Below are 17,764 nucleotides of genomic sequence, written 5' to 3'. Positions count from 1 at the left end.
TTACTCCATGGCTCCTCCCACTATCAGGCCCACTGGTATTTACACTCTTAATTTTGCTCTTTGGAAACTGCCTCACGCATTCTTTCACTAGTCTACTGCAGAACAGCATGCAGGCGCTCGCCAGCCAGAAGGTGGGAGAGATCTATCTGGCACTGAATTCAGAACCTAACACCGGAATCCTCGACACCCGGGTAGACGCCCCTAAGACGCCCCCTCACACCTGGAAGCAGTTACGGAAGATGGACCTTCGCCCCCTGACCTCGCCCGGACTCTCAATTTTTAAAAAATATTTTATTGATTTTTTTACAGAGAGGAAGAGAGAGGGATAGAGAGTTAGAAACATCTATGAGAGAGAATCATCCATCAGCTGCCTCTTGCACACCCCCTACAGGGGATGTGCCCGCAACCAAGGTACATGCCCTTGACCGGAATCGAACCCGGGACCTTTCAGTCCGCAGGCCGACGCTCTATCCACTGAGCCAAACTGGTTTCGGCCAGACTCTTAATTTTTTTATTTTTTTAAATTTTATTTATTTATTTTTTTATTACCAGAAGCCTGTAATGATAGATCCTCCCTTCCTCCAACTGATGGACGGAGAATGACTTAAACTCCACCTGCAGCCGGACATTCCTGAGCACTGAACCACCCATCAGCACCTGCCAAATACCCTGAGCCCCCCATTCCTAAGTCCCCAGGTCCCGAATCATAGGCCTTCCATGAAACCACCCATCAGCGTGTGCCGAGTGCCCTAAGCCCCATCCCCCTCTCTATCCTCCCCTTAAAGGTGCCTGAACCCCGGCCCTCGCTCTCTTTCTCCGGAAGGCAGCGGGCAGTGGTACTCTTCTCTCCAATAAAGCCTGTGTCCTGGCATCCGGGTCTCGGGCCCCGCGACTCCGTTTCATCTTTCAGGACCAGGTACTAACCGACAGCAGCTGCCGCCGGGTCCGGCCGCCTCTGCCCGGAGGCCCTCAGGCGGGCGGAGAGCTTCTGAACAGCCGCCAACAGGACGATGCAGCCGAGGGGCCAGCCACAGGCGGCCAGCAGGGAGCGCACTGCGAGCAAAACAAAACAAAACAAAACAGTTTGTGAGAAACAGAAGAGACAAACACCGCTTCCTGGGGGACAAAGAGGAGCCGGGCCGCCTCGGGCGGGCAGAGGCCTCCCACTCCCCGGCGCTCGGAGACATGGGGGGACCGTAGGGGGACCCCGAAGGCTGGGAGCCAGGGCGGGCGGGCGGGGAGGGGGCGCAGGGAGGCCTGTTGGCCCGCGCCGTGGCCCAGGGATCCCAGGGATCGCAAGGACAGGACTTGATTTCCAATAAAAAACACACAAAACAATGAATTGAAAATAAACCGCCGCCGCCGCCGCCGCCGCGGGAAGAGCGGCTCCGGGACGCAGAGGCCTCCCGGGCCCCGCCCCTCCCGGCCCGGCAGGCGCCCCGCGGGGGACCACGCACCGGCCGTGGCGGCGGCCCCCGGCTCCCCTGGGCCCCGGGGTTCGCGGGACTCACCGGTGACGCGCAGGAAGCGCAGCCCCTCCGACTCCGGAGCCGGACGCGCCGTCAGCTTCTCCCCGTCCGGCTCCGTGGCGGCCGCGGCTGCTTCCGGGTTTCCGGGGTTCGGCCCGCCCCTACGTATACTACGTGCGCTCGAGGGCGGGGCCTCGGCCTCCCCGGCCAATGGCGCCGCGGCACGGCCGCAGAGTGGCAGGAGCAGCGGGGTTGGGACGCGTGACAGTGTTGACGTTTGTAGGGACGCCGCTCGGCCCGCTCTCTCAGCCCGCGGCACCTTCTAGGCTGAGAAGGGCCCGCCGATCGCCGCGCCTCTCCTCCCGTCCGCGATCCAGTCCTCTTGGGGCGGGACGATCCGAGCGATGGCCCCCGCACGCTCGCTGTCACTGTCGCACAGTCCCAGGCAGGACAGCCCGGTCCTCTGCTATTTTGACTAACAATCTTCAAAACTTCATGTCATATTTTCTGACGCGTTAAAATCATAGATACTTTAATTAAAATGTCGAGTTTAATGCCAAAAAAAGGAGCAATTCCCGGAAGTGGGGGAAAATCCCCGTTATTAATTGATATATCTGGTAGTAACACCGCTTTTGGGATGTTATGTCGCCGTCTTGTGGACACATCTGGTATTGCATCGTTTAAACTTTTTTTTTTTTTTTCCCCCCAGCCATCCCAAAGCAAAAGCACAGTAAAGTGACAAGTATAGCACAGAGGCCTCTCTTCACGAGCAATCTGAAACTACCCCTGTGATAGCCTGTGACCCCGCCAATGTTATTTCTTTTCTCCCAAATACCAGGGGCAATTTCCTATAAACCAGGGCCTTTTCCTGCACAACCATTAGCATCGGGTGTTCACACTAATGCGTGCCTCCCTTCCAGTCCTCTAACGGGATTGCAATGTGCCCCATTGTCCCAGGAATGCCCTTGGTAGGCGGCCAGAGACACCGCTGAGACCCTCTTCCCATGAGAGGCGCACTTTGCATGGAGTTTTCACCTCCTGGTCCTCCTCCTGGAACCTGTCACAGACTGGAGCGCTTTGACACTTTGCTGAAGCGGCGGATACTAATGTCTGGAATCGGGGACCCTCCAGGCTGCAGAGACGCCCCCCGGAAGGCATCCAGAACAGGGCACGGAGCCAAGGCGCCCCGGACCTACGAACCGCAAGAGATGGGAAGCTAGGGCGACCCCCATCTGCAGGGGTGGATCAAACCCAAGACACTCTCAGAGCAAATGCAGTGTTAACCCTCAGTTAACAGAGTTAACAGCCCACAGCCAAGGATTCTTTTTTCCCCTGGAACAGCGATTACACGTGGGTGCGCCCATCCAGTGTGGCTCAGTGGTTGAGCTTCGACCTATGAATAGGAGGTCGCAGGTCCGATTCCGGTCAAGGGCATGTACTTTGATTGCAGGCACATCCCCAGCGGTCGTGTGCAGGAGGCAGCTGATGGATGTTTCTAACTCTCTCTTCCTCTCTATAAAAAAAAAAGAATAAAGTATATACATATTTTTTCTAAATAAAATGTAATTGTCTTTATTAAGGGAGTCATGAATAGGGCAGCACGGAATGCAGAAACTAGAAGGGCACTCAGAAGGGTTGTAGAAAATTGCAGATCTGTTCCTCTCTATGGGGTGGCATTGGTCACATCGGATCAGCTCTGAGTGGGTGCAGGACGTGAGGGGCAGAGAGCCGGGCTGTCCTGCCTGGGACTGTGCGACAGTGACAGCGAGCGTGCGGGGGCCATCGCTCGGATCGTCCCGCCCCAAGAGGACTGGATCGCGGACGGGAGGAGAGGCGCGGCGATCGGCGGGCCCTTCTCAGCCTAGAAGGTGCCGCGGGCTGAGAGAGCGGGCCGAGCGGCGTCCCTACAAACGTCAACACTGTCACGCGTCCCAACCCCGCTGCTCCTGCCACTCTGCGGCCGTGCCGCGGCGCCATTGGCCGGGGAGGCCGAGGCCCCGCCCTCGAGCGCACGTAGTATACGTAGGGGCGGGCCGAACCCCGGAAACCCGGAAGCAGCCGCGGCCGCCACGGAGCCGGACGGGGAGAAGCTGACGGCGCGTCCGGCTCCGGAGTCGGAGGGGCTGCGCTTCCTGCGCGTCACCGGTGAGTCCCGCGAACCCCGGGGCCCAGGGGAGCCGGGGGCCGCCGCCACGGCCGGTGCGTGGTCCCCCGCGGGGCGCCTGCCGGGCCGGGAGGGGCGGGGCCCGGGAGGCCTCTGCGTCCCGGAGCCGCTCTTCCCGCGGCGGCGGCGGCGGCGGCGGTTTATTTTCAATTCATTGTTTTGTGTGTTTTTTATTGGAAATCAAGTCCTGTCCTTGCGATCCCTGGGATCCCTGGGCCACGGCGCGGGCCAACAGGCCTCCCTGCGCCCCCTCCCCGCCCGCCCGCCCTGGCTCCCAGCCTTCGGGGTCCCCCTACGGTCCCCCCATGTCTCCGAGCGCCGGGGAGTGGGAGGCCTCTGCCCGCCCGAGGCGGCCCGGCTCCTCTTTGTCCCCCAGGAAGCGGTGTTTGTCTCTTCTGTTTCTCACAAACTGTTTTGTTTTGTTTTGTTTTGCTCGCAGTGCGCTCCCTGCTGGCCGCCTGTGGCTGGCCCCTCGGCTGCATCGTCCTGTTGGCGGCTGTTCAGAAGCTCTCCGCCCGCCTGAGGGCCTCCGGGCAGAGGCGGCCGGACCCGGCGGCAGCTGCTGTCGGTTAGTACCTGGTCCTGAAAGATGAAACGGAGTCGCGGGGCCCGAGACCCGGATGCCAGGACACAGGCTTTATTGGAGAGAAGAGTACCACTGCCCGCTGCCTTCCGGAGAAAGAGAGCGAGGGCCGGGGTTCAGGCACCTTTAAGGGGAGGATAGAGAGGGGGATGGGGCTTAGGGCACTCGGCACACGCTGATGGGTGGTTTCATGGAAGGCCTATGATTCGGGACCTGGGGACTTAGGAATGGGGGGCTCAGGGTATTTGGCAGGTGCTGATGGGTGGTTCAGTGCTCAGGAATGTCCGGCTGCAGGTGGAGTTTAAGTCATTCTCCGTCCATCAGTTGGAGGAAGGGAGGATCTATCATTACAGGCTTCTGGTAATAAAAAAATAAATAAATAAAATTTAAAAAAATAAAAAAATTAAGAGTCTGGCCGAAACCAGTTTGGCTCAGTGGATAGAGCGTCGGCCTGCGGACTGAAAGGTCCCGGGTTCGATTCCGGTCAAGGGCATGTACCTTGGTTGCGGGCACATCCCCTGTAGGGGGTGTGCAAGAGGCAGCTGATGGATGATTCTCTCTCATAGATGTTTCTAACTCTCTATCCCTCTCTCTTCCTCTCTGTAAAAAAATCAATAAAATATTTTTTAAAAATTGAGAGTCCGGGCGAGGTCAGGGGGCGAAGGTCCATCTTCCGTAACTGCTTCCAGGTGTGAGGGGGCGTCTTAGGGGCGTCTACCCGGGTGTCGAGGATTCCGGTGTTAGGTTCTGAATTCAGTGCCAGATAGATCTCTCCCACCTTCTGGCTGGCGAGCGCCTGCATGCTGTTCTGCAGTAGACTAGTGAAAGAATGCGTGAGGCAGTTTCCAAAGAGCAAAATTAAGAGTGTAAATACCAGTGGGCCTGATAGTGGGAGGAGCCATGGAGTAAGTGAGCCAAAAACAGGTAGCTTTTCCGTGCTGGGTGAAGGGTGCAGCAGCACGATTTCCCCAAGAGACTGGCTGGTGACGTCTCGAGAGCGGTCCTGTTGAGTCACTTGGGAGGTTAAAGCTGTTCCTGAGGCTGCCACAGCGTCACTTGTCTGGCTTTGCTGCTTTTCTGGAGCTGAAATATAACCGAGACCTAGCTGTTATTTTTAGGGGGAAAAGAGTAGGGGTGTCGGTTGCCTCACTAGTGATATGAAAGGGTAGAATAGGTTACCCTGGGGGTGAGGTTCTTGTTTTCCCAGTTTTTCCCCTTGCTGGGCATCCACGTGTTTCCTGTAGGTCCCGAGGCAGGGTTTCAGAGTAGGTAGAGCAGTGGTTAGGCTCCCTGAGGCAGTTCCAACTGCCACTTGATGCTGAGGGTTAGGAGGTGAGGGATGTGAACTCCTCTTTTGTGTCAGATATGATGGTTACGGGGACAGGTAGAGACTGATTATTGGGGCTACGTCTACATTGGGTGAGAGACAGATGAGAGTACAGGTTCCTGTCCAGCTGATGGGGGGAGACAGAGGAAGAAAAATCCCTAGCACGGAGACAAGCTGGAAGGTGTAAGGAGAAGAGGTGGGCTAAAGGGTATGGGATTCCTTTTTCTAGTTCCGCACTCCAAGCTGAGAGAGTAGTCACCATGGCGCCACCAATAAGAGGTGACAGATGAGTGGTTGAGATTGTACTGCAGTGAAAGTGGGAGGGAAAAGGAAGGAAAGGAGTAGTGAAAGCCAGGCACACGGATGGTTGGATAAGAGGTTAGAGACACTGATTATTCTGGTTTAGCTTAAGGAGCGTCCAGCAACCTTGTCCTGCCAGGCTCGGGGACTGAAGCCTCACTTTCTTGCTCAGAGTAACTTCTAAGGGGGGTGGGGGAGCAGGCTCCGCAGCCTGTTGCCAGGCTAGCCAGGCCTCCTTTAGCCGCTTCGGTCTTAAAGGGCACATTCTTCTTATAGATAGAGGAGATAAAGAGATGAGGCGTTTACAGTCCCAGGAATGGCTCGGCCTTGTGGGCTGAGAGAGGGAAACTGAGGTAGGTGATTTTGGTTTGGGACAACTGGGTTTTATGAGGGGATGCACGGTAGACCTGGCCGGGCACCGAGGTAGAATGAGAAAAGAGTGAATGGGGGAATTTGAGGTGGCTAATGGCTGTGAGACTGATCCGTCAACCCCCATAATAGAGACTGAGGAGTGGACGAGGGTCCCAGCAAATTAGGAGGGGCAGAATGAGTGGCCCCGGTGTCCGTGAAGAAAGAGATGGGCTTACCTGCCACCGCAGTCGTTCCCCGAGGCTCTGTCCTGGTGATAGAAGTCTGTGGGGCCCTGTCAGGGCCTGGGCAGCTTCTTGGGCGGCCAGTCCCAGGAGGTCCGGGAGCTCCAAACCGGATCCAGAGGGCGGCCATGCTGGACTGGCTGAGGGGAGGCCTGACCCGGAGGAGCCAGATGACAGTCTGATTTCCAGTGGCCTTCCCTTCCGAGCCTCGGGCAGGGTCCAGGCGGGGATCTCGGGTCAGAGCAGGACTTGGCCATTGTCCTTCCGGGCTGCATTGGAGGCGTGGGCCCAGAGGGGGCTCAGCCCCTGAGTTAGCCACGGTTGGAGGACCGGCACTTCCTTTGGGGTTTGAAAGCGGTGGCTAGGAGCTGGGAGGCCTCCTGCTGGGCCTCAGCCCGGGCCTGATCTCGCCTTGTTGTTGGATCTGGGTCTCCTCGTCTCTGTTATCAAAGACCTTAGAGGTCAGGCTAACGAGGTCTTTTTGAGGGGTTTGTGGACCTGCATCTAGTTCAGCGGAAAAAGAAACCCGAGATGCCCCTCAGTCTGTGAGGCTGGACATAGAGAACGGGATGTGGACTCGGACTGCGCCCTCAGCGCCTGCTGCCTCCCTCAGGGGTGGGGTGGACGCGGGAATAGAAGGGGCCGATGAGGAAGGCGGTCTTTGGGCCTGAGCTGAGGACGTGTTAGATGGGAAAGGCTGCTTTGGAGCTCAGGTTCTCCGGATTTGAGCTCTCCGGGACTGGGGAGGAGGCAGCTGCTGGTGAAGAGGGAACGGAGAGAAAGAGCCTCGGCGGTTTTCAATTTGAGAACCATCAGAGAGTGAGAAGGGAAATGGCCAGCTTCCTGGGAATTCCTTTGCCGGGGGCCACGGGGGTGGTTAGAATTCTCAGGCAGGAATGGCCCACTGGGAGGAGCTGCACAGGGAGGGGCCTGCCAGCACCACCCACAGCCACGCCACCGGTCAGTGGGCGGGACCAGTGTGTGTGAAGGAAAAAAGAAAAAAAAATTGCCATGCAAACTCAGCGGCCGCCACAGGCCATCCATCAGTTGCAGGAAGGGAGGACCTATCGTCAGTACCGAGGGCAAATGGAGGCTGGGGTTGAGAGTAAGGAGCGTCGGATGGGAATCGGCTTATGGGGGGTTAGGGGACGGGAACCACTTTTAGGCTTCCAGAACGGAACGGGGCAAACGAACATGCGATCGGTTTTCCCGGGGCAGAGGTGCTTCCCGGAGGAGGATTAGCCCCGAGTGACCTCAGGCCTGGAGTGAGTGAGTGAGTGAGTGAGTGAGGAGAAACCCGCGTGTGGGTTGGTTAGGTCTTCCCACTCCCTCTATTCTGATTCATCACCAGGCGCTCATTGGTTTCCACAATCCTTGCCTCTGAAAGGGTGGCCTTCTCACCCATCAGACCTGATGCTACCGTTTCCATAGCAGCAGCGTCAAACACACGTGGTCATGCATCGGAGTCAGCATGGTTACTGAGGTGGGGGAGGGGGAGCAGATGTCCTGAAATTCCTTAAGCCTTCTCCTTCCCCGTGGGCCGTGGGCCGTGGGCCTGCACGCCCAGTCAGTCTCTTGGCTTGTTGGCTGTGTGGGCAACAAGAAAGGACAAAGTGTCAGAAGACGTGATCGTTCCGGGCTGTGTTCTGGAATTCTGGTCAACCTGGGCCCCGGGCGGACTGACAGCCGAGCGTGCCGTCAGAGCACTCGCATGTCAGGGCTGGGCCTCTCCAGGTGTCTCTGAATTCGCAACTGGGGAGGGAGTGGGGGGGGGGCAGGTGGCAGAAATGGGCATCTCTGGGAGTTTCTGGCGCCGTGGGGCAGCCTCCTCCCCCGGAATCGGCCAGAACAGATGGGGGGGGGGGGGTGTCCCACGTGTTTGGAATCGTGTGGACTCTGGAGAGTTTCCGAGGCACGCAGGGTGCTTTACCTTCCCCATTCTTCTCTCCCCACGCCTCAAGATGCGGGAAGAATTAGACGCCCAAGTAGAAAGGCACAAGGAGAAAGGAGGACAGGTAGGGTTCCTCAGCCACCCACAGGGTCCGAGGTTTAACGGGGAAACACTGTGCACGGGGGCGAGTCCCAGAGTCAGGGGTGTTTGGCAGCGTCTTTTCAGCTGAGGGCAAGCTCTCCTTGTGCGATTTGTTATGGGGGAGCCAGGAAGGGGCTTCAAGAAATGTCTTGGGCTTGGATTTTTGCTTGTGAGTGGCTCTCCCGGCAGCATTTCAGCCACCGTGTGCGCGTGGCGGCTGTCCTGTGTCCTGACGGAGCACACCTTCCATGTCAAGCTGTGGGTCTCACGTGGCCCGGCCTGCTGGGGCGTCTCTTTAGGGGACTGAAGGAGAGAGCAGGGACAGGCTGTTGGGTTTCGCCCAGGGCTGAGACGGCTTTTGAAAGATTTGTCGGGGGCCCTAGGGGAGGGGAAAGGAAGTACCGAGGATGGAGGACGAGCTGTGAGCCTGAGCCAGTGTGTCCCGACCAAAGGAAATGCAGGCTCACCTGCCTCTTCCTGCCAGCGCAGAGGCTCCACCCGGCTCGGCTGGAACCGGAACGAGGCTGCCCAGGTGCCGGTAACCCACAAGTTGGCACTAGCGCTTTTCTGGGACTAATTGCTTGAAGCATATAGGTTAAAAAGAAATCATGCTGGGGGAAGGGGGTCCCCAAGGCTTACAGACTGGGGAAGGCAGGCATTAGAGAAGTAGGGAAAAGCAAAAAGAACTAAAAGACATTCCTCCAAGAGGATTTACCCCCCCCACCCCATAGGAAATGGCACAAGGAGAGCATTAGGGGATCTCTGACCCACTTGGAGGCAGGGTTGTCCAAGGCCTGTGGCCCCTTGGCTGCGAGTTTGAGAAGCCTAGTACTTGCAACACACACTAAAAAACACCCCAAACCTACCTTTGTACTCAAAGGCTTAGGACCGAGCAGGGGCACCCGCCCAGGTTGGGGTGCTGGTCTCTGTCATTTGCCCCCGCTGCCAGTGCCGGCCGCTGGCCCCGGTGCTCCTGAGGGTTTCTCCACCTCCTCCTGCTCGCTCCTGCGGGGCAACTGGGGCAGTAGCTGCCACTCGCACCGCTTGCTGGTGGCCCCAATGGCTCTGCTCTGTGCCGGTGGGAGTGGGGCTGCCAGCAGACTGGCCTGGGGTGACCTTGCAGCCCCCAATTCCTTTCAAGATACACGAGGTCGTGTATTTGGCCCCTAGTAAAGGAAAAAAGGGGGGGAAAAAGTTGTAAAAAGTGCAGCTAGCTTGCTGGGGTTGACCGGATGGCCCAACAAAATCGAGTCGACCAGATGGCCCAGCGAAATGTGGCTGCCAGGACGGGGGAAGCGTCTGGGGGTGGTGGGTGACCCAGAGCTCTCCCGAGCCCCGTTTTTTTGGGGAAAAAGGCCGGCTCCGGGGTTAGACATCCCTCCGCCGCACCAGGTCTTCCAGCAGGCCCCAGTGCGGCCAACACGGTCGCCCCAAAGTGACTGACAGTCGCGGAGGGGGTTTTCTTTTTCCGGGAATGCCGGTCAGTCCAGGCAAAAGCGGCCCGCCAACTGCACGTACACACGCCCGGGGCTCCCCGGGGACGTCCGTCCGTGCCGTGGGCAGGTCGCAGTTGTCACAAACGGCATTTCTGACCTCCAGGCACGTTTCTGTTCTTCCCACTGGGGCGTGCGTACATGCAGAAACGGGCCTGGAGGTCAGAAATGCCGTTTGTGACCAACTGCGACCTGCCCACGGCACGGACGGACGTCCCCGGGGAGCCCCGGGCGTGTGTACGTGCAGTTGGCGGGCCGCTTTTGCCTGGACTGACTGTCATCTCTGGAAAAAAAGGAACAAAACAAAAAAATCCCTCCGCGGTTAGATGTCACTTGGGAGCGGCCGTGTTGGCCGCACTGGGGCCTGCTGGAAGACCTGGTGCGGCGGAGGGATATCTAACGCCGAGTCGGAGCCGGCCCTTTTTCCTCCCGAACGGGGCTCGGGAGAGCCCTGGGTCACCCACCACCCCCGGACGCTTCCCCCGTTCTGCCGGCCGGATTTCACTGGGCCATCTGGTCGACCCGATTTTCGTTGGGCCATCTGGTCGACCCCCAGCTCGGGATGGGCCATCTGGTCGACCCCAGAAAGCCACCCACCCTACCCCACCCCACCCCACGTTCTCCCCTCACCTGCTGCTGCTGCTGCTGCTGCTGCTGCTGCTGCTGCTGCTGCTGCTGCTGCGGAGGAAGAGAAACGGGGAAGGGGGAAGATGGAAATGTGGGACAGCTTGCAGGGGGGAGAAACAGCCTTATATAAACCAAGCCAACGAAGCCGCAAAGCTTCACACGGGTGAGCAGCGCACTCACCCGCCTTCGGGCAACAGAGCCCGCAAGCAGCCCCGAGGAGGGGCGAGCAAAGTGGGATCAACGAGGCACGTTTGACCGAGGCGTGGCCCAAACCCACAGAACGCCGAAGCTAGCCAGCCAGCCACCGAGCGCAGGGTTCTCCTACTAACCTGGCCACCTTGGGCAGGCCTCGAGGGCATGAAGATAGCGGAAACCAGAGCTTAGCCGAGCCCCAGGGAAGGTCCATTTGAGCCTGCCGTGGAAACGAACACTCTCTGGGAGGCAGCCCCTACTCCTTGGGTTCCCCCTTCACCGCTTGTGCCGGCCCCCATAGCCTCGAGGAAGCTGGCACCCAACCGCCAGGGACCCTCGACCACCAGCACCGCAGGGCTGCCTTCTATGAGCCTCACCGGGGACTCGTCTCCTATGCCCAACAAATGAGCCCCAGCAAAGTGGAGAAAACACCATTCCACGGCCTCTCTTCCCAGGTCGCCTTTCCCATACAACCTCAAATTGCCTTTCCACACACCTCTAACCGGGTGGGCCTCCTCCTCCCCGGGCGTGGAACACCCGGGGTCCAATTCCCCTCGCAGCACGGCCGTCTGTGGCTGCTGCCCCCTTCTTGCTGTGCCCCGCCACACTTACCTCCATCTCCCCCAGGGAGGAAAACAAAGGGACCACCAGAAGCACCTGGCCTAACACCCGCGTGCGAGCCGCAGCCCCACGCCTTTGCTCCACGGGGCCCCAAGGGCGCACAACAAGCCGGCGGCAAAGGGGGAGCCCAAACCTGTCAAGCCTCCGAGCCCGTCTCGCACGGCCTGCAACACGGAGAACGAGTGTCAACTGCACAGCAAAGGCGCCCGCCCTCTGCGCGGATAGCCTTCCGGGACGCGGCAAGCGGAAATCGGAGCGCGAGCCTCACAACGCTTTTCTCTCGCGAGAGTGGGGGGGGCAGCCCGGGGAAGAGGTTGGAGACACCTGCAGAGCGGAGCCCGCCAGGTGGGGCTTGCTAAGCCGCACCAGGTTGCACACAAGGGCCCCGGGAGCCCGAATGAATGCCAGGCCCCGCGTGGGCCGTCTCAGGGGCAAGGGCAGAGGCAGTCAGGCGGTGGACCAGTACAAGCCCGAGCCCTGCGCCCAGAGCGCCAACCAATTCGTTTGCCATCAACTCTAGGGAGCTCGCCCTTCTCCCCCTCAGGCCGGAAAAGCCCGACCCCGCGCTCTGCAGCCGCTGGCAGGGCTGAACCACACACCGCACCCCTGTGTCCACAAGACCTGGTTTGCCCTCCTGGGCCAGCCACACACGCTTGGGTCGGGAAATGCTTAAAGCAAAGGCCCATCTCCCTGTAAGGCACAAGCTTCCACTACACGTAAGCACCGAGACCCAGCAGCGACCCCTGATAGTGCCATGGCCCCGGGGGCTCTCTCAGGCACTGGGGCCCCAAGGCCCTTACACCTCCGGGCCATCCCCGGATCCCAGGGAAATTGCATGAGGAGCGCGCCTCCGCAGGACCGCAGCGTCCTACACGCGTTCTGAGTATACCGTGGGCCGGCCCCCACCTCGGTAACAAGCCCCAGAAAAGCCTCACCAGATGACCGGCACCCAGTGTCCGTGGACAAGCCTGCCAATGCCCTCCACTCGCTTCCCTGCAGGTTCCACGCCGGCCCCATTTCGTAGCAGCACGGCACCCTTCCCTCCGGTTCTCCAAGGAGCCCCCCGAGGGGGCGCTGCTATAACAGTCTGGACTTCCATTTGACGAAACAACCCCACAAGCCCTGAGGCTACCAAATCTCAATGAACCAATGAAGCCGCCTTAAGAATCATTAAACGCTCCTTAAGGGCACTGGGCATAGCGCTACAGACCCTCGGGTGGGCGCCAAACCCGGCCCTCACGTCCTTGAGGGCTCGGCGGCTCAGTGGACGGGGCCCTCGGGCGCTTCCACGAGCGAGCAGAGCGAGCAGGCCGAACCACGAGGTCGAAGGCCCCCCACGGCCGGTTGGGCTCCTGCGGCTCCGGTGGACCGTCCCTCGGGCGCTTCCACGAGCGAGCGAGCAGGCAGACCCGCGGGCCGGCGCCCAACTCGGCCCCCGCGGCCTTGTGGGCCCTGCGGCTGCGGTGGACCGTCCCTCGGGCGCTTCCACGAGCGAGCGAGCAGGCAGACCCGCGGGCCGGCGCCCAACTCGGCCCCCGCGGCCGTGTGGGCCCCTGCGGCTCCGGTGGACCGTCCCTCGGGCGCTTCCACGAGCGAGCGAGCAGGCAGACCCGCGGGCCGGCGCCCAACTCGGCCCCCGCGGCCGTGTGGGCCCTGCGGCTCCGGTGGACCGTCCCTCGGGGCGCTTCCACGAGCGAGCGAGCAGGCAGACCCGCGGGCCGGCGCCCAACTCGGCCCCCGCGGCCGTGTGGGCCCTGCGGCTCCGGTGGACCGTCCCTCGGGGCGCTTCCACGAGCGAGCGAGCAGGCAGACCCGCGGGCCGGCGCCCAACTCGGCCCCCGCGGCCGTGTGGGCCCCTGCGGCTCCGGTGGACCGTCCCTCGGGGCGCTTCCACGAGCGAGCGAGCAGGCAGACCCGCGGGCCGGCGCCCAACTCGGCCCCCGCGGCCTTGTGGGCTCTGCGGCTCCTTGGACGGGGCCCTCGGGCGCTTCCACGAGCGAGCAGACCGACCAGGCCGACCCACGAGGTCGGAGGCCCCCCACGGCCGGGTGGGCTCCTGCGGCTCCCTGCGGACCGGCCCATTGGCGCTCCCAGGGTCGGGGGAGCCCTGGGGATAAGCAGCACCCGGGGCGGACCCCGGCGGTGCTGGCCCCCGTCCCCCAGGGCACTCACATCTCAGCCAGCCAGGAATCGCCCTGAGGCACACATAACCTATATACCTGGTGGTACAATCTCCCAAAAACTGGATCACTTTTTGAAAACTGAGAGTAACCGGGGGCAATCTGGTATCGCCTCCGGGCTCCTGGAACTCTGCCTCGGGCATCGAGGTCAAATTTTAGCCCTTACCTTGCTCCGGAGCTATAGAAAACTGACCGCAAGGTAGCGACTGCCGATGGGATAAAAGTCAAACAAAGATGCATCTGAAGGGCGGGGGCAGGGGCGGGGTCGAGAGACCACCGCTGCCCCCTAAGACCCCCAAATTCATCTCATTCACCTCAGAGAGTCTCGTGTCTGGCTTGAACGGGGAGAAAGTGTCCAGCAAGGCCCAAGGCGACCAGCAGAGACCTCCAGGCCGGCATGGAGAGACCCTGGCCGCAGAAGGCCCATTTGCAATTGTTTTTTTTCCAGGAAGCTGCCGGGAGGGGGACAGACTCCCCACGGACTTCCCGGGGCCCCAGGGGCACGTGGGAACTCCGGGGACTCGCGAGCACGCACTCCGGGAGGACTTAGCTGCCCCCGGGCGGGGACTGACCGCCAAGCCGAAGCTTTGCAAGTCCTCAAGGGACTGCCATGGCCGGGGCGGGTTGTAGTCTACAACTGAAACCGGGTCCTAACACGGAAAACACGCTCTCATCGTCTTCATTTTCTCTCCGCCTGTTTTTGTTCTTGTGCTTTGCCTTTAGGGATCTAACAGCCGGGCTCCTTGCCCACAGACCAGCAGCCCGAGCCGTGACCCTGTCCGTCCTTGGGGACAGCGTTCACAGGTGAGGGGTGCCCGGTGATTTGTGCTTGGCGGGGAGCTAGATGTCACCCAATCAGGCCTGGCAACCTTATGCTTTCTCCCCACTTGCCCTTTCCTACCTTACTTGGCTGAGTTAAAAATCCTCTCTGGTCGATATACCCGTCGAGGGGCCTATCCCCTGGCTGGACCCTGGGGGCACAGGTGGCTCAAATGGGGTGGGGTGGGGTGGGGGGCTTGGGCCTGACCTGTCCTCCAGCCCAAGACCCCAGAGCTCCTCACCTAATCCGAATGCTCACCCCCTCCTACCTGCAGCGGTTGCTTTCATGTCACTAAACATCTAGACACGAAATGCACTCGGCCGTGGCACGTATCAGGCAAAGAGCCCAGAGCACCGGCTGCGAGACATGTGTGTTCATAGCAGGACTTACCTTTGCACCCACGTTTTCCTCCGTGTCCCACAAGGCCTGCAGATGGGTCGCACCGGGGACCGCCTGCCGGTGCCAGTGCCGTTGTTTTGCCGCAGCCCAGACTTCCCACGGCAAGGCTCTATAGGAGACAGAAGACAAGCCCGGCAGGGCCCATGGGGGACTGAGGAGCTGTGTCCTGGGGCAAGCGGCGACCATGCTGGCTCACGCCCAGAAGCAGTTTCTCCGTGGCCTTTCTTAGTCCAAGCAGCCGGCCAGGCTCCCACGGCCTCACAGCCTGCTTACACATCACTGGTGGCCTCACTGTACCCCCATGGGGTGGGAGCAGGGGGAACAGGAAGGGGCCCATGTTCCCGTTTCCCATTCAGCAAACATGCCTGTTTCTCATTGAAGTAGGTGAAACAGTTCCCGGAAACTGCCTCGAACCCCAGGCGCCGGCGAGAAGGAAACAGATGCTGCTGGTTGGGGATCATCTCCTCCCGTGGCCCCGTTGTGTCCGGCAGCAGCTGGCTCCCAGGCCCAGATGGGACTTGTGCACTCAAGCGGCCATAAAGGCACGTTCCCTTTGGGACTTCCCTTCCCTTTGCCCTGAGGCAGGTGTGGGGGCCCTGGGGTCTTTCTCGGGGGCACACAGGCAAGGCAAACAATGTGCGCGGACAATCTTGCCACCCACAGTTCACATGAGCACAAACAGATGAAAGGGAGCCTTTTGAGAGCAGCAGAGAAAACGTGGGCCACCCCGCCCCGCCCGCCAACTTCTGTGCAGAGGGCCTCGCCGCCCCTGCATCGTGAGCATTCGTCGCAAGGGGACAGAATGCTCCCCACCGGCACCCGGGACCCTTACGGCCCGTGTACACTGCCTGACGCTGTTCCGCTTGAAACACAGGGCAGGCTTAGGGAAGTTTAGAAATTACGGGGACCAAGGAGGAAGCACAGGGCTGCAGAGCAGCAGAAGGTCTATTTCTATAGAATGGGAGAGCTGAACAGCTGCAACAGATGCATTTCCATAGAATGAGGCCGCTGGGACCGGCAAAAGGCCTGAGTTTACTAAATCCGGGGAAGGAGCCCCTCCTCCAGGAGGAGAAGGAGGAAGCCCAGGGGGAAGAGGGAAACAATAAGGACGGAGGGGGGAGAACCTCACCTGTCCAGTGTGAGGTTGGGCCTTTGGGCTCAGGAGTTTCCATAGTAACCAACCGGAGGAGGATACGGTGACCCATCAGAGGGGACACCAAGGCACAAGGCCCTGCGGCCTTTACGAGGTGTGCCCGTGCATACCGCGGGCTCTGCGGTGTTCACCGGGATGTGCCAAACCCGCAGTGTGAGCCGGGACGGCTATGAACAAGCCGCAGCGAAAAGGAGCTCCGTGGGCCCCTTCCCTCTCCCCACGGGGGAGTCTGTGCTTGCTCTTCAATAAACCGCCACCGTGGCCGGGCCACCTTCTGCCTGCGGCTTCCTTCTTCCACCGCGGCGGCCAGAGGATCCGGGTTCCGGTCCGAACATTCCCGGGCAGTCTGCTGGGGACACCGACCCATTTCCCACCCGAGAGCCGGGAACCACGGCTCTCAGACCTTATTTGGGCACCGGGACCATCCCGACTGCCGCTTACCCCCGAGCCTCTAGCCCTGCCTCGCCGCTGGCTCACTCCCTTTCGAGATCCTAGCTGACCGTTTGCAGTTCAAATCCTCGCCTCCAACGGGGTCCCCAAAATTCGGGGACCGTGATGTCACCCTGGGGCATGCTGGTAACGGTGGTCATTATAAGGTTCTCCCTCCTCCCAACTGGTGGGCGGAGTTATGACCTTACTGGCACCTGTCACAGAGACATCTCCAAGACATTGAGCCATCAATCAGCGCCTGCCAAAGTGTCCTGGAGCCCACCCCTTCCCGTTCTGCCCTGGGTCCAACCCTCTCCTGTTCCTCCCCTTAAAAAGACCCCCCAGACAGTCGCGTGCTGCTGATCCTCCACGTCCAGGCGGCAGCCCGGCTGGGTCCATCCCCCCTCCCGACTCCTTCAATTCTGATTTCTCTACCTCCGTAATGAGTCCCCTTCATTACTGGGGAATAAACTTTACTTTAAAGCTCCTTGGTGGTCAGTTTCCTGCGCCTCAAACCTTACAGTCATTAGAAACCAGCTGTGATGGACCAGGAAGGAAAGGGTCCGGAGGGGACTCTCTTTGGGCCAAAAAGAGCCCTCCTGGTAGCAGTAACAGCTACGAACCACAAGAGGGCGACACTGTCACAGGGTCCCAGCCCCGGATCCCTCTGCTTCACACAACAGGCCAAGAGCTTGTGGAAAAGGACTTTCTCTTGTGTGTGTGTTCCAGAGTTTTCAGGAAAAGCACACCCGGCACCAGGCCCTAGGAGTCTGGACGCTGCACACAGGAAGTGCAGGGAGGAGCAAGAATAAAACGAACGGAGAAATGGGTTTGGAAGGAAGTGTGAGCGTTCGATGGTCTGAGGAGGCTCTTACTAGTCCTGAGAAGGAGAACCCCTGTTTTGTAAAAACAAAACAAAACAAAAAACAGCCGCTGTTTGGAATTTTCTGCTGCTTTTCTTAGATGGCCTCTTATTCTGAAAAAATGTTTGCCTTCTAGCCTGCTTGTAAAACGAGGATCATGAAATTAGCCGTCTGACCTTGCAGGCCAAGACTAGGTATGCCCATACATTTGGCTGTGTTAGTTTTCAAGGACCGCAGCGAGATAACCTCTCAGCGCACAGAGCTCCTTAATGAAAAGGGAAGCTCTGCTTGTACCTTTGCTTACAATTTGAAATCATTTTTCTCTAAGCCCACCGCGGTGAAACAAGTGAATCTCCAAACTCTCCCGCCTTGACTGTCAGGGATCTCTGTAACAGTCCCTCATGGGAGGAACACGTGTGGGCCCGTTTCCACTCCCGTCAATCACGAGCATTTGCGCCACATAAGCCCTCACGTCGGATCTATGGCCTCGGGACCCATATTCTGCTCATCGTTGCAGGG

The 17,764-nt window shown here is 59.8% G+C and overlaps 2 long non-coding RNA genes across 3 annotated transcripts; one reads left to right on the top strand and one right to left on the bottom strand.

The window, feature by feature from the left end:
- Nucleotides 1-5,184: 5,184 nt before the first annotated feature.
- On the bottom strand, nucleotides 5,185-12,848 carry LOC311614481. Of its 2 annotated transcripts, none has more exons than XR_014793666.1 (4): nucleotides 11,393-12,848; nucleotides 9,335-9,634; nucleotides 6,431-8,023; nucleotides 5,185-5,299 (listed from the first exon to the last, which is right to left on the bottom strand). It is a non-coding gene; the product is annotated as an uncharacterized lncRNA (long non-coding RNA). The 2 variants fall into 2 exon arrangements; XR_014793667.1 differs by having other exon boundaries at nucleotides 11,535-12,847.
- A 445-nt stretch (nucleotides 12,849-13,293) lies between these two features.
- LOC311614485 lies at nucleotides 13,294-16,869 on the top strand. Its single transcript, XR_014793671.1, has 2 exons — nucleotides 13,294-14,385; nucleotides 15,182-16,869. It is a non-coding gene; the product is annotated as an uncharacterized lncRNA (long non-coding RNA).
- The last annotated feature ends 895 nt before the right edge of the window (nucleotides 16,870-17,764 follow it).

Source organism: Pipistrellus hanaki, assembly GCF_964339955.1.
Source record: "Pipistrellus hanaki genome assembly, chromosome: 21".
Lineage (NCBI taxonomy): Eukaryota > Metazoa > Chordata > Mammalia > Chiroptera > Vespertilionidae > Pipistrellus > Pipistrellus hanaki.
This window is presented reverse-complemented; position numbering and strand designations above follow the sequence as displayed.